At 37.4% G+C, this 14,254-nt stretch overlaps 1 protein-coding gene across 2 annotated transcripts in view; it reads left to right on the top strand.

Annotated features, from left to right (window-relative positions):
- The first annotated feature begins 1,253 nt into the window (after nt 1–1,253).
- Nucleotides 1,254–14,254, top strand: part of LOC134655904 (ETS-like protein pointed) — a 180,006-nt gene continuing 167,005 nt past the window's right edge. Inside the window, exon 1 of one of the 2 annotated variants that reach the window (XM_063511403.1) lies at nt 1,254–1,423. The gene's annotated coding sequence lies outside the window, so the exon portion shown is untranslated. The remainder of the gene's footprint in view (nt 1,424–14,254) is intronic. The other variant, XM_063511402.1, reaches the window with a different exon arrangement.

Raw genomic sequence — 14,254 nt, 5'->3', positions numbered from 1 at the left:
CATCAATTCTTTATAGGTAGGGTAGGACACATTTCCGTCAATAGAAAAAAGGCACCAACTTTAAAAAAAACGTCATATTTGCTAAACAGATCTTCAATGACGCTTACACTTAAAAAAAGCTGAAGTGGACAAAAGGGAAGCCTACCCTTATGAACATACCATGAGTGAGTGCGAAAGAGGCCGACTACAAATGAAAAAAAAAAACCTGACCACTTAAAATTTCACTTTATTTAGAAAATGACACACCCTACTGATATATTCCATGTTATCCTAATATCCCACATACAGATGTCTTATGGTCACCCTAATTAGAACGAGATGCAGGGCTCTAGTTTGACTTCTCATGTGGACACACTTTTTGGTCAATGTACTCGATCCAGTTTATTAACTCTAAATCCGTGTTACCCACATCTACTTTTTTATCTGCTGGTGGTTACCAGTCTATAGTATATTATTTGTCTTTGCGGCAGGTATCATTGAAAGTTAATTGGGTACAATGACCGCATTTTTTATGTTTGCTATGTTTATTTTATGTACATCAAAGAAAAAACTGTCCACCGATCTGAACCCGTCGTAAGATAACATTATTTTTTATTATGTTACTCATATTATTTACATAATTGTTACAACTTGTTTATAAGTAGATAAGAGTATTAAATTATTATTATCTAGCAATCGAGCTTTTATTAAATTGATACCTTTACCTAATTGTATTAACAATAATTAGTTAGGTGTTACAATAAATAGAAAGTAAGTGATAAGATGATTAAATAACTATTATTTCTGTTACAATTTTAAAGGGCAGTATAAGGCTTTCGTCATTTGAATACGGCTCGTAAAGCGTCGCCAGATTTTCGTGTTTAAAATTCAATAAATATCATTGTATTGTACCCTTACAATAATTGTAATATTAATTATTTATGTGAAAATTAATTCTCAATTTATAACATTTTTATGGAGCAGAAAATTCATACGTAAACACCAAATGTGATGTAACGTCGCACGCACATAAAGCGATCGAATTACTATTCTACTTTCGCAACCTGCTCTCTTCGATACGACCTTGTTTTGTTCTAAAGTACTTAGAAATTGCGAATATCAGGCATTTGCTCGAGGTTTCGGGCGCGGATAGCGCGTTATCAGCGTATCTATACGGCATAGCACTACGTCCATTCATAAGTTCTCCCCACCACACAGTCAGACGTTATTTGAATGAACGCGCATGTGTGCGTACCGCCGCGCGCGCACCGCACGCTTGTGTTCTTCAGTGCTCGTCTACAGGCCGGCTGGACAACCGCCATTCGCGTCGGGCCTGCGCGTTCTTCAAACCAAAATAGTGCTATGCTAACAACTTCAAGTGTAAACAACACCAATTCTGTTAACAGTGCCGTGTAAACGCTAATCTGGATATTAAAATCGAGAGGTAAGTTGCGTTGCCGAAAATGTTTATTTTCATTCAGGCCCGCCGCCTACGCGCTGCTATGTCGCGATTTGAGCGACGAATTTACATATTATAAGTTCATTCATTGCGTTAGCTTATTTATATTAACGTACGTGTGATGCGAATGGGTTATTGCTGTTCAAACACTTGGAACAGAGCTTGATTCATCCTGATAAGGACGCGAGACAACGAACGCGTTTACAAGTTTCTGTTTCACGAGTCTACGCCGTCTAAAAGCTTGTAGAAATGTGACTTGTAGCTTTTTAAAATACTTGGAAATCGCAACCTGTCAGAAGCTTGTTGTGTTGTGGTTCTGTGACGAGTATCTAGGCGAGGCCGGCCCGCGTCCGCTCCATTTCGAGTGGTGTTTTTATATCCCGCTACCTGAGTACGAGGCGCAAGCTGATCCCACTAATGGCAGTCGATATACCAGTATACATTCCTGATAAAGAAAATAAAACAGCTAGGTGCTAGACTAGACTACGCGAATGCGTGGCTAAGTCACCTGATATGCCTGCGAGCCCTGCGAGTAGGCCTCTCAAATTATCTTGATAGGTAAACTCATAAATTACTCGTAAGACACGTCTTCTTTGTGCTTATTGGACACGAAATTTTATGCCATTTGTTACCTAATTGAAATTGAAAATCATTTATTTCGAACCAAAGTCCATAATGTGTTAGTAACATAGGTAGGTACTAATTCTTAAAGCTAGGGTTAGTACAAAACAACAGAACAAACACACACACACACAGGGTAAACGGGGAGGAAAATAGAAATTGAAAACTAAGAAATTTTTAGAAAAGAAAAAATTAAAAAAGAAAGAAAATATTTTAAAGTGGTGGCAATTCATTCTCGATGGATAACTAACTTAATTGGAAGACTGGATTTGTCTGTAACTCAAGATAGGTAGGGACACCAACATCAGCTAGGAATGGCTGATGTGATGTGATGTCACGGGTTCAAATCCCGATAAAATTCAAACATTTTTAAAACTTGAACTTCAATTCAAAATGTCATTCAGCGTTCGTCACACATCGATAAATTTCACTAGAATCCTTAATGGTACGGTTACGATAAGATACGTTCAGACAATAAATCAAAAACTTAATGATCCTGCATTTTATCGCATATTATACATACCTACCTACTCACTCGCCATAGATCTGTAAGTATACGATGTGCGATAAAACAACATCTCACGTAAAAATGGAATTACCTATCTCAGAACTTGAGATGACAAAGGAAATAAATTACTTGCCATGGTGATTACAATTACCTATTTAAGGTAGATAGATATCTTCTAGATAGGACCAGAGCAAGTCGATATCTACTACCGGGAGCATACCTATAGGCCTATTACCTACTACTTAGCTATTTAACTTACCTAAAACTGCAAAAAGTCCTGAAACCCGAGATTTTCTTAGTTGGCATAGATTAACACATCAATTCATATATCTAAGTATCTTGTAACAAAGCTAAGGAACGTCACTGAAAAGTTCAATACAGCCTCAATATTCACAAAACATTTTAATATCTACACTAAGACCATCCAGCATAATTAGATCCTTTAACACAATACAAATATACGCAACCAGACACCGCACCTATATCGGTTTTTCTAAAGCGATGTTCTTGCTCGGTGTTGTAAAGAATACACGTGGTTCCATCGTAATCTACTTATCCCTGTCTAAACAATATCAAAGGCAAAACAAAATGACGTAATGTTATAATTTGATATCTCTGACTAGGTAGATGGACTTATCACTTATCTCACCGTAGATACCCGAGAGATAAAATAATTGTAACAAACAACTAAATTAAGCATAATACGCATTAGTCAACCTAGTCACGCGACGAAATGGCTTCCCATGCTAAATCATGAATAATATAGGTACCTAATACGTTAAGAAACTTACTTTAGTAGGTACCTACATTAGGTACTCTCGTAGTTCAAAAGGTACTTATACATACTTACGGCATCTCTCCCTTAAAGTTAGGTAAGGCCATAGTACCTATAGGTCCCATATGTAGTCATAACTCATCATTAAAGTCGGAAATAAAGGACATATTTTCATTGGACCAACCTTATCTACTCGTACTTAATAGGTAGTCTAGGTACCTACACTAAAAACATATTTATATAGTAAGTAGAACATTTAATATTTTATAAACTTATAAAGAAATCCATTGATAAATACATATGTATCCAGAAATACCTGAGACTTTTAATATCTGTCTATCTTATTAATTGTGTGGAAACTACCACTGCTATTTAAACACAAAATATAAAAAAAAGAATAAGATAGCTCCAAAATCGTAGCAATCACTAATAGTGAGCTCGATTGTACGTATGAATTTGGTGCCTAACTTTTAGATATATATACATACATTTTCCAATAATGAGTAATTTAATTTACTATAAATAAACCTGATATCAACGTTGAAATTGATATGAACAGTGATAAAATCCAGAGACCATTTTCCTCCTACTAATCTACTGTTTTCTAGGCGCCGTTTCAAAGTTCTAAGCTGCTAGTCCTGTAGGTCTTGTGTTACAAGTGGTGTCATATCACTGCTTTGCTATATGGAAGGCTATAAACTTCTATGAATTTAAGATTTTAAGCATTCGTAAAATGCGCCGAAGATGTCTAAAGTAGTCTAAACACACCCAAATGTTGTACTAAAACATGCAAAAAACTGGGCCTGTCGCCTTCTTATGCGTGTCAACAGAAAATGGGAGCAAATGTAAAAAATATGCACCTGCCGACAGCTTTACATCTTCGGCGAAAACTCAAGTGCGTGTCTGCTGTGGCGTAGTTCTGAATTAATGCCATACTTAGGAGTAGAAACATGGTCTTCTTTTGGTAAAACTATTCGAATTCGAATTGTGTTATGTGGCATCACATGCACATGTTGCATTGCACTGTAAGAGGATATACCCACATATTGTGTGGGGATGGCAATGGAGCGATCGGAATGGTGATCTGCTGTTTGTTTGTTGTACTTAAAAAGTGGACCAATATGAAGAAGTGGGTATTGAAGACATTAATGTCAAACGGCAAGGGTTTTCCTATAATTCGGCCTAAGGCTTGCGTACGTTGTAGGTACGTGAGTACTGAGTAATTATAATTACGAGGGGCGTTCAAAATATTCTCGGTATTGATATCTTACGACCTCTTCTAAAATTTCTTTCGTTACTGGCCGCTAAGGTTTATTCATTGACATTAAAAAAAAGTATAATTCGAACCGAGATAGTCTTTTGTTTTTCTGCAATTGCTGAACAAACATGAACATCCTGTGCGAATTGACAATGTTAACTAAATTAGAACATCGATGCGTGATAAAATTCTTGACAAAACAGGGTATAAATCAAAAAACCATAAAAGAGGAAATGGATTGTGTTTACCGTGAGTCTGCTCCTTCTTTATCTACCATTCAAAAGTGGTCAAGCGAGTTTAAACGCGGAAGGGAGAGTATTGAAGATGACCCTAGACCTGGCCGGCCTGTAGTAGCTACTTCACAAGAAAATATTGATAAAGTGGAAAAACTTATATTGGAAGATGGTCGAGTGAAGGTAAAATCTATAGCACAAGTAACCAATCTCTCTATTGGTACCGTACATGATATTATACATGACCATCTTAATATGTCAAAAGTAAGTGCAAGATGGGTTCCGCGAATGCTGACTCGGCTTCAAAAAGACATGCGTGTAGCTTGTTGTTCCGATTTTATTGACCTGTGCGGTGAAAATCCTGATGAGGTGCTGCAAAGAATAGTTACTGGAGATGAAACCTGGGTTCATCATTATGACCCAGAGAGTAAACAAGAGTCCATGCAGTGGCACATTAAGGGTTCAGCTCATCCCAAGAAGTTGAAGGTCATCCCTTCAGCTGGCAAGGTCATGGCCACGATATTTTGGGATTGTGAAGGAGTATTACTAATCGATTATAAAGAAAAAGGTGTAAATATCACAGGACAGTACTACGCTAACATTCTACGTCAATTAAAGGATGTAATTAAAGAAAAGAGGCGAGGAAAGTTAACCAAAGGTATTCTGCTTCTGCATGACAACGCCCCCGTCCATACTGCTCATATTGCCAAGGCAGCTATTGTTGAACGTGGGTTTAAAACTGTTACTCACCCACCGTATAGTCCGGACTTAGCCCCCAGCGACTTCTTTTTGCTCCCCAATCTTAAAAAGGATCTGCGTGGAAATAAATTTTCTGACGATGAAGCATTGAAGGCGGCAGTGGAGGAGCATTCTTACACGAAAGATAAAAAATATTTTTACGAGGGATTAAAAAAAATAATTGATCGATCTTTTAAGTGTATGAACATAGGGGGGGAGTATATTGAAAAATAAAAATATCAAACTTTTCGTACTTGTTTGTTTTCATTCTCATACCGAGAATATTTTGAATACCCCTCGTAGGTACCTATAGAAGGCTGGAGTGCCTGGAGTTGACCAGCTGAGTGTGAGTTGTGTACCGAATCGCACTTTCTTGCCGAAATTTCCTTTCTATAATCCGGTGAATCCGGTAAAGAGCCGGCGTATATTTTTCACCTCAGCAGCTCGAACAAGGGTACTTTGCTACTTAAAAACAGTGAGCAAAATCGCATTTTGCTCACTGAGTGAGACAAAATGAGCAAAATGCGAAAACTTAATTGTTGGTATATCTTAAGAAAACATGAGTGAATAGAGGTAAGATGATGAAGAAGGAATACATTTTTCGGGTTCTCTAATATGTTCTCACTGCTGAGGTGAAAAGTTTTGTGAACTACACGAGATCAAAGTTATTTACATCTCGTGCGCTTTTGAGTCCCTTACTACGCTCAAGAGTCCCTTACTCGCTACGCTCGTGAATCTAGTATAGAATCTTTCGCTTGCACGGGACTCAAAATAAGCACTCGAAGAAATATCAAACTTTGATCTCTTGTTGTACAAATAACTATTTAAAGAGCATTGGAAAATAGAACTCTTTAACGACTCTAGCCATTTTGATAATAGAGGGTGAAGCGTGCAGGCGTGCACCTTATCTCTTATCTGGCATGATATCTGATAACGACTAACGGTTTCTCTTTTGTTTTGTTTGTGACTTTGCTTTCAACGTTGTTACTTTTTCTAGGAGATAGAAAAACATTTTTGAGGATATTCTTGCCGTAGGTTATTCCTCACACCTTCGCACCTAAATGATCGCACTGTGCCGTTTCAGAGGAATTGACTCCAGCCAACATTCCGCCTGTGAAATGAACTCCCTGTCGATAATTATGAGGTTTTCTTGGGGGACAATGTATACCTAGATACCTACCCAACAGTACATTATGGGATTTATAATGTAGGTATAAGATTTAAAAGCAGGGAATGGGTAAGCCTAATAGGTATATTTAATTTACTGACGGATACATTTTCGCTGAGTGTACGCAGATCCTATAACAAGGTGAGGATATAATCTTAACCTAACATCTAACTTTTGTCTGACGCACAACTAGGCGTAGAATTGACATCTACGCTTGCAAGTACCGAATTAACGATCGATATTTATTTACTCTACAAAATAACCTGACAGACCACGAGAACAAAACCCACAGCAACGAATAGCACGTACTTATACTTTAGTTTAGTATTACGAAACTCATGCAATTCGAAACTATAAATCTGTGCTGTTATTCCCGACACTAGTAAGTACTTCGCCTCAAACCACCAGTATAAGTTGTGACCTCGTAATTCGTAAACTATTGCGTGTGATTGCGTGATTTAGAGAAAACGTTAACCCTGGTTATGTTTAGACGATGCGCTATATGTTTACAATGGGAATAACAGTATTGGCCACGATTACATCTACTTAAACATGTAGGTTATATACATTTTGGCACGTGAAGTATAATTTATTGAGATACGTTTGGAATAGGTCGGTGCGCGATAAGGAGTTTTCCATAATACCATTGTATTACGGTTTAGATGCAAAACGCCGTAACTGTATTAACTGCCTTATACTTCGTTTTTCGTTCAAAGTTTCAGACCTATAACAGTCCGCATAACACGTGAAGCTTGGAAACGTGAGTTACGGTTGAACAACTGTATGATAATTTTTTTAGCTTGTGTTCAACCCTTGTATTGGTAAAGGGCTGAAAACGTTAAAGAATTTAATTTTCTAACACTTTCAGAACCATGCCCCTATTTCCAATACACACCTAGCTTGTTCTTTGCAGTGAATGTTCAGGTCTAGGTCGGGTATAAAGTAGAAAACTACTGATCGTAGGTTTTATTTTTGCAGTTGATTCTTTTTAATAAATTATATAAATGTATGTAATTGAAAAGTTTGACAAGTATTACCTAGCCTAGGCTTCCCGTAGTAAAATTCATCGATTTAAGGAGAATCAAAGGGCCACAAATATTAATTCGATGACAAAGAATACTACATATATCGTTAACCTTTTAACCGCCAGCAATTTTTGATCGAGCGTGCTCGTGTTGCCACCGACAGTAATTGGACCACGCAGAGTAAGGTTGGCATAGTTACGGGAGTTATAAATGTGCTGTAAAAACCAAATCAGATCTTTGTCTTATTTATCAGACTGTGGCGAAATGAGTTGGATATGTAATGTCTTATACTTATATCAGACTCTGGCGGTTAAAGGGTTAAAAACCTCTTCTTGGAACCCCACACGCATTTGTACAATTATATTATCTGTAAATTAACGTCATTATCTCTGCTGAATCATAATCGTAGCAGTTGGTGACCAAATGTCTCGATCATCAGGTTTTATCCCTTTTTGTGATATGAGTTACCTAATCCGTAATGAAACATTTATTATCTCAAGATGGATGTTTCCTCAAGGCCTAGAAAGGTAAAATCGTCCGAATACATATTTCTAAAGATTTTCGAGATTTCAACCCACATACAACACTACAGAGTTTTTAAATAAAATCCATTACCTACCTATCCTTACCGATCGAGATACTTAACTGCTAAGAATAAGTTAAGTTGAGAATGACTCCAACAATGACATCGTATTTACAATTATGTACAAAATAATTTAAAGCAACTGTTAGTTTTACAAGTAGTTTATCTTTAATTCCAATTCCTTAACATCTACGATAACTTTTCTCATTAAGTTTTCCTCATATATTACCGGCACAGAATTTCATAACGTTACTAAAGAAGTCAGAATCTGATATCAGTGTTTATATTAGTGGGTACTTGGGTAGGTATGAATGCCCTAAACGTTTTATCAGACATCTATCTGCGCGTTATCACTCAAGGTTGCCGTCTGCGGGCGGGGCGTGTTGAATAGATAGAATAATAAGTTTTAATGTTATGAACATTTTATACAGCCCTTTTCACAATCTACTATATAGAAGAGCATTACATTGATGGAGTACTATTGCAATATTGTAACCTATTGCACCGTAAAATGGTCTCTACAACGGATTATAAATCTTCTACTCAGCAAAAGTATCCTGCATTGGTCACGTCTGCAAATTCGGTAAAGATTGTTAGAAATTAGCTTAAATTATATACCTATCTACCTAACTAAAAGCTGCTCTTAAAATAATAGTATGTATAATATAATAAAGTAAAAAATAAATAAATAGTAGATACTTACCCCAGTTAACCTACCCCTTGACGGCCCCCGACCCCACGGTAGACCAAAAAAGCGATGGCTCGATGTCGTGAAAGCAGATATGAGCGTAAACGGACTCACGCGACCAGGATCCGCCCATCAGGATTGCGCAAAGTGGAGAAAAGCTAGTAGGAAAAGGAAAGCGGACCCTGCCTGGCAAAGGCCGGGATAACGCTAGATAGAAGAAGTGCTAAGTCCAGTTAATCGTTCGTCAAATTAGGTACCCATACTTGTCTCTAAATGTAACTACGTACACTATATTTGAGCACATGCTAGGTGGGTTCATAATCATAATTCATATCTCAAATTAAAACATCAACATAGGCATCGATCGGAACATCCAGTTTTCGGATAAACCGCTGTAGATATCGAGTTAATTTATACGCCACATTATGCCGAGGCCCAAGGCGTTCTCATTTTGTAACATAAATCGAAAAAAACTGTCGATCAACATCTGACGATGAAACTTCAAGCTAGTCGCCGAGGTTCGTGCACTATTGTATGCGACAGGGGTGGGTGGGGTGGGGGGTGACATCTGTTGCGCTGTGTGAGTTAGACATTTGATCGTCTTTGTGCTGTCTAGGGTTACCAACTGGGACATGTTCAACTTTGCTGTGTTTTAGTACGTACATGGTACGTAGGGTATTCCAGGGAGTTTCGTAATGCTAATGAACCATTACAGAGATTTTGATGCTTTTTTTATTCGTATTACCTACATATTTTGAGATAGATAACTACACCTTGAAACCCTCATTAATACACTCTGAGAAATCATGGTCTAGTATTAACTATTAATTTGGATATGGGACAATTTACTTATGACCTAAACCAGTCTCAATTTCAGAAAAAAAGTACTGAATAATAGCATCCAAAATTATTATGAACTGGCTCTTGTAAAAGTTGTAAACCCCGCAATAATTGTTGAAGTTAAACAACATCCTATAATCTCATTTCAATTGTCCAGATTTAATTTACAGCACCTCTTAACATTACCAAAGTAACCATACAAGATTTATGGCGAACCATAAACGCGCAAAACGCGTGGCAACCTTACAGCCAGTGCTTATCGGTGAAACACAGAATTTACGGGTAATTCAAGTTAAAATAAGCTTTATTTAAAGAGCATAAGGAGTTAAATGGGTGCATTTTAGTTTGGTCCTGGTGTACACCTTGCACGCAACGGGATCGGGACTGATCCCTAGCAGGTAGTTGCTTCCCGACGGAACACACTTTCTCGATGCGAATATCACATTTTTGGAAACAAACGTGTACAAAATGCGAGCGGGAGGGTGCTATTCAACAATGACATCCGAATCGGTTCACATTTAATATGATACGCCGGAATATACACGCGGAATGGAAAATAAGGATGCTCTCTTGAATGTGTAAGGAAGAATTCTTTTGGATTCCCTTTTACCTGTTACAACATCTAATGAAAATAATAACTATTATTACTTGGGTTTAAATGAATCAATCAATCAAAATATTTAGTGTTGGTCATGAGTTACAGAGATCTTATAGTTGTATAAGATAAGGATTAAGGAACATAGATTTTATAATACAAATTTGAAAAGTCGTCAATCGTCGTCAGTCGAAAGTAATCAATACCTACCTAGTAAAATACTAAGAATTCACTGGGTAGGTAAGGTAGTAAGGTTTAAACCGGAGGTCTAAAAATAATTTTCTCAAAATGTCTTTCCTGTGAGTGGTTAGGGAGGGCAACATAGTTACCTCAATAATTATTTTTAAGTGTTAAAATATAATTTTCTTTGACCTTTTAGCCAATTACAAGTATCCGATCGTTTAATATATTTTTAAAGGCCGAGCACTCAACTAAAGTTACTGAATAATTATGTCCTGTTTTGCGTGTAGTACCCATACAGGCTCTATTACTTAGGCCTTTTGGTAGGAATCCATACCCTAGGTCCTAGTCCCAGATATGGATACCAAAGGGCTGTGCCCAACGTCTAATTTATCAACAACGGTATTCTCATATTGTCACCCTTTATTTGCTTATTCTGCCACTTCGTCTGCTTCACCCCCTCAAGAACTGCAATTCGTCTAGGTATAGGAGCGCCTTAAAGTATCTGAACTATATAAAATCCTTTACTCTCTTGCCTGATGTTGGTTCCCATACTTCTCGTTTTAGTATTAACACTCGTGATTGTTGACATTGTTATTGTTTGGAATAGAATAACAAAAGAAAGTTGCATCGTTCGCATCGCACCCAGCACGCCAATCGAAACGTCGCCCGACCAAGCTGGCACAGTAACAATTCAGTCCAAGTACTAAATATAGTACAAAATAAAACAACTGTCGCTTGCCCTTCATTCAGCTGAACATAAATATTATAATTTTCCACCCAATGTCGGTAAAAATAGAGTTGGGGTTTGTTTGACGCGCGTGGGCAGGGTAATTGGTAGGAGCCGTCATGAGCGCGGGCGCACCAGAATTTTTAATTATGAATTAATTAGTGGCGATCAACACCAAACTTGCCTAATCCCTGTTACTCATTGTTAGCCGTTCACACTAGCGCTTAGCAGGTAATTGTACTAAATGCGCGTGCTCTATTTGAAACAATGTGATAAATTTAAAGGCAAATAAACATATTTTTTGTAATGCAAATAGTTACAGTTTTCGGTACCTATTAAACTTTCGTGAGACATATTTTAAACTGTTTAGACGACAAAGGTTTCACTCACTTGAACTTTTAGGCGCTATTGGCGACAATGTTCGGGCCCTTCGGGGGTCCAGTTAGGGGGGGTTTTCAACTCTTTCCTTCTGACGACCAACAGCGTCTATATTTAAGTCTCGACTCTTTGCCAATAAACTAGCAAATACCCGGTCTTCGGTTGGCTATGAATATCTTTCTTAAACCCCGTCAAGCTGTATTAGGGATCATCCATTAATTACGTCACACGAATTTCTAGGTTTTTTGACCCCTCCCCCCCTCCTTGTCACATGGTCACATTTGGCAAACCCCTCCCCCCTAGTGTGACGTCACATTTTTTCTACGAAATCGCCAAATCGAATTAAGTAAGTACCTAAGTATTATTAATATTTTCTCAAAATATTTTTGACGATATATATATTAGTAATTTTATAACCGAAAACTGCTTAGGAAAGAAAATTAAACGAATAAAAACGATTATCGTTTTAAAAACTTGTTATTTAAATGTACAGCGAATAAAATAATTTAAATAAATTTTCGGTTACTGATGAAGTTAAAGTGACGTCACAAAGTTTGTGTCTCCCCCCTCCCCCATGTCACAATATGTCACATTTTCTTGACCCCCTCCCACCCCTAAACGTGTGATGTAATTAATGGATGACCCCTTAGTTGCAATGAAGAAAACCATAGATCATTTCCAGATCCCATATACCTAACTTAATTATCAAATAACATACCGCCACCTAAACATATGCATCGCGCCGACCCAAGCGCGGGGTCGTCGACTCTGATAAATATTAATATATCACTGTATCCAACTCGTATCTATGCAACTATATATAACCAGTCTACACTTATACCTATAACACCCTGAGCTCTCAAAGTTTGCATTTGAATTTAATTCGAAAATAACAGAACTTACCATGAAAATAATTTAATTTCAATCCGATCTCATCTGTCTATTTTTCCAGCTTCTTTTCTTTATTAAGCGTCAGTTGATAGGGTCATGCTATTGTATTGTATTGCTATTGTATCTACAATAAAAGGTCTTATGACTTGAGATTAAATCTTTTTAGGTATTATTTGGTCAAATGAGGCATTATTTGTTTAAGGACTTTAAGCAATACCTGCCCACTTTATTTGAATGAAAATGATAGCATAAATTAATAATACTTATGTGTGTGAGGTGAACAAACGGCAATATTAGAATAATATCAGATATCCAACTCCTTGGGTCGTGTGGCGTATATTAATGCATAGTTAGTGGGTGTCATCAAATGCCAAAATGTTGTATGTCACTATAACACTTGTATAAAAATATGACTTGTGTGTTCTGAGGGCCTACCGCGAAGCACGTTCGACGTGTTGGCTCTCTGTCGCACTTGTAAATTCGTACGTAAGTGTGACAGGGAGGCAACACGTCGAACGTGGTTCGCGGTAGGCCCTCTGCTTTTTAGAATAGCTGTCACGGTTTAGGCCAAGGTAATGGCTACGGCGCGCGACTGCCAAACGCGATCGCATACATCCAAAGAATCTACAAGTAGGTAGGTATAAAACTTATCCAAGCTATGAATTGTTCTTAAAAAGACTTCTTTACTCTCGAAATCCTACTAATTAGAGTCTGTTCGGAAAGAGAGGAGTCGTGGAATGTATTGGGCCCCATGCATTCCACGACTCTTCTCTTTCCGCACAGACTCTATATTAAATCATCCAAGAATAAATGCCAATTTTAAGAGCCAACAGGAGTGATCATTTCTCCATACAAACGTACTCGACTGTTTCCTCCGTGGGTGTTGAAGCTAGAGCAATGATTTTTTCAACACAGATTAATATTGTCAATATCTGTGTCGGACCGTTTTGATTTTTGTGATATTTTTGTTTTTTAAGGTGCTAGAGCCCTTCAAAAATGGCCAAAATGGCCTAATTGACTATGCCGCAATGAGAGGCGTGCTATTCAAAACTGATATCAATTAGTCAAAAAAGCAAAACGGTCCGACACAGATAATGTCATTATCATTTAGATTTCCAAATTTGGTTAAGTTTTGCAGGAGGAAACAGTCGAGTACGAAACCTCGATTTTTGAGATTTTTACGCAGGATTTTTCGCCTTGTCCTTATCGCACTAGTTTTAGGAGCCGCTTCCGTTAGCGAGACGGGTACTTCGATGCAGCAATGAGAAAAAGCTATGGTAATATAAAAGATGTTGTTTTAGAGTGAAAGCTCCAGTTTAGTTCACAGTAAATAAATATTTACAATAAGAAAGTTCGCGTGCAGATAATACTAGTTGCATTTACTCGTAAAACGTTGCAGATAATGTGCAGCTTCTTCTAAGCTTAAATACAGTAAGGGATAGAAAATAAATGCAAATCACATGGAACAGTGAATAGAGTGGATGTTGGAATTGTATGTGTAGTAAAGTGTGAAAAATTACAACGTTCGGTAGGGTTACAAACTAGCAATTTCTAAGTAGAACTTTCTTGGATATATATAGATGGTCAAGCAAATATTGTCAGTAG

The sequence above is a fragment of the Cydia amplana genome, chromosome 17 (assembly GCF_948474715.1).
Source record: "Cydia amplana chromosome 17, ilCydAmpl1.1, whole genome shotgun sequence".
Taxonomy (NCBI): domain Eukaryota; kingdom Metazoa; phylum Arthropoda; class Insecta; order Lepidoptera; family Tortricidae; genus Cydia; species Cydia amplana.
The sequence above is the reverse complement of the archived record's forward strand: the minus strand, read 5'-3'. Positions and strand labels throughout refer to the sequence as shown.